The sequence below is a fragment of the Penaeus japonicus genome, unplaced genomic scaffold (assembly GCF_977035675.1).
Source record: "Penaeus japonicus unplaced genomic scaffold, GWHDUDI00000001_assembly GWHDUDI00000026, whole genome shotgun sequence".
Taxonomy (NCBI): Eukaryota; Metazoa; Arthropoda; class Malacostraca; order Decapoda; family Penaeidae; genus Penaeus; species Penaeus japonicus.
The window spans coordinates 21,999,372-22,001,871 of NW_028234428.1; the positions used below are offsets into that span (position 1 = coordinate 21,999,372).

General features: G+C 33.1%; 1 protein-coding gene across 6 annotated transcripts in view; it reads right to left on the reverse strand.

Annotated features, from left to right (window-relative positions):
* The window catches only part of LOC122258568 (uncharacterized), a 437,965-nt gene that overhangs the window by 45,466 nt on the left and 389,999 nt on the right, over positions 1 to 2,500 (reverse strand). The gene's annotated exons all lie outside the window — the stretch shown is intronic.

A 2,500-nucleotide genomic window follows, 5' to 3' on the forward strand; every position in this document is an offset into this window, starting at 1 on the left:
GATCTATATAAGTCTATCAATCTATCAATATCTATCTATTTATATATTTATCTATCCATCGATTTATCCTTCTATTTATTCATCTATCTATCTATGTGTATGTATATATGGATGTGTATGTAAGTGTATGTGTATGCGTGTAGGTGTATGTATGTGTGTATATGTGTGTATATGTGAATGCGTGTATGCACTTGTGTGTATGCATGTGTGTGTCTGTATGTGTATATGTGTGTGTGTCTGTATATGTGTGTGTGTGCGTGTATGTGTGTATATGTGTATGTACGCGAGTGAGAATACAAGAAAGCGTCATAGATGATCTTCCGAAGTAGTGGTTCGTTCCTTCCGTTCGTGGCAAAATAATGCTCAACCCCTTATTATCGGCAGAGGCTTTCCCGCACCTGACTCCGACCCCGAACGCCGTGGTTGGATCGACCTTTGCTCGCGTTGCTCATGCTCCTTGCTTTCCGTTGCTGTATCTGTTTTTTTTTTCTTTCTTTCTTTCTTTTTTCGTTTTTTTTTTTTCTTTTTCGTTTTTTTTTCTTTATCTTCCTCACTTGCTACTTTTTTTTTTCTTTCTCTTCTCTCGTCCATTCTTCTTCTCCTTCTCTTTTCTCTCTTTCTTTCTCTCTCTCTCTCTTTTTTCTCATTTTCTCTTTCATTTCCCTCTCTTTCTCTTTCTCTCTCTCCTTTTTATCTTTCTCTCCTTCTCTATCTCCCTCCTTTCCCCCTCTCTTTTCACCTCCATATATCTCTTTCCTTCCCCTTCCCTATCTCCCTCCATCATTCCTTCTCCCTTCTTCTCACAGTATCCCTCCCCCCTTTTCTCCTTATTCTTTCTCTTCCTTCCTCCTTCCTCTCTACCTATTCATTCTATCCCTCTCTCTCTTTTCCTCCCTTCCTCCCATCCCTCTTTCCTCCTTCCTCCCTCCTTCCCTCCTCCACTCCCTTCCTTCTTCCCTCCTCCCCTCCTTCCCTTATCCCCTCCTTCCTTCCCTCCCTCCTCCCCTCCTTTCCTTCTTTCCTCCCTGCTCTGATATCCCTAATTGAAGTATTTCCCGAACTAAAACCAATTTCCTCAGGTGGAGCATTTTTTCCTTTTCTTTTACTCTCTCTCTCTCTCTCTGTCTCTCTCTCGCTCTATCTGTCACTCTCTCTCTTTCGTCTCTCTCTCTCTCTCTCTCTCTGTCTCTTTCTTTCGTTTCTCTTTCTTTCGTTTCTCTTTCTCTCTCTCTCTCTCTCTCTCTCAATCTCTCTTTCTCCTTTCACTTTACTTTTACAAGTATTTTTGAGAGCTTGTCGCAATGGCCGGAGTATAGGGTGACTTTCCTAAATATATTTTATCTTTTGATATCAATTATCTATTATCAGTGATGTGAGATTATTCTTTTAGAATATATGATATATGAATACATACAGATGTATACATTCCTACATGTGTATACATATATATATATATATATATATATATATATATATATATATATATATATATATATAGATAGATATATATATATATATATATATATATATATATATATATATACACATATATATATATATACACGTATGTATATATATATATATATATATATATATATATATATATATATATATATATATATATATATATATTTTTATATATATTATATATACATATATATACATATGTATATATATTATATATATATATATATATATATATTTATATATATATATATATATATATATATATATATATATATATATATATGCATATATATGTATATATACAGTAAATATATATATATATATATATATATATATATATATATTAATTTATTTATTCATTAATTATTTATTTATATTTATGTCTATTTATATGATGATGATAATTCTAATAATAATTCAAGGTGTGATGTACATGGAATGGCCGGGGTTACCATCCGCTGACAGTGTGGGATTGATCTCAAGTCAGCTCAACTGTTAACCGGAAGCGATGCCACAGCATATACATCCAAGTGCAGGTATATCTATTTGTACACACACACGTTTACTTATCAAATTGTCTATTGATTTACATGATATCAGTTCGTATCTCTGTCTCTCTTTCTCTTTGTCAGTTTGTCTGCCTTTCTGTCTGTCTCGTTCTCCCTTTATCTCTCTCTCTCTCTCTCGCTCTCACTACTAATTCTCTTTCTCTCTCCATCTACCTATCTATCTCTCCTACTCTGTCTTTTTCTCCAGCTCACTTTCTCGCCCTTAACGTTGCAGATTGCAGTTGCGAGTTCTCGTTATAAGGCGAATCTTTGTCCTTCATTTTCTCTATTATACGTTTATCTATTTATACTAATTTTATATCTTATATCTAAATCTATATTTATTTATATCTATATTCATACTTATATTTCATATTCATGTTCATATTTGATAGCCATATTCATATTTCTTATATATAGTTTGTATCGTATATTCATTTTTATTTATATTTCTCCTCTTCACGCAACCTTGGCCACTGCAACCC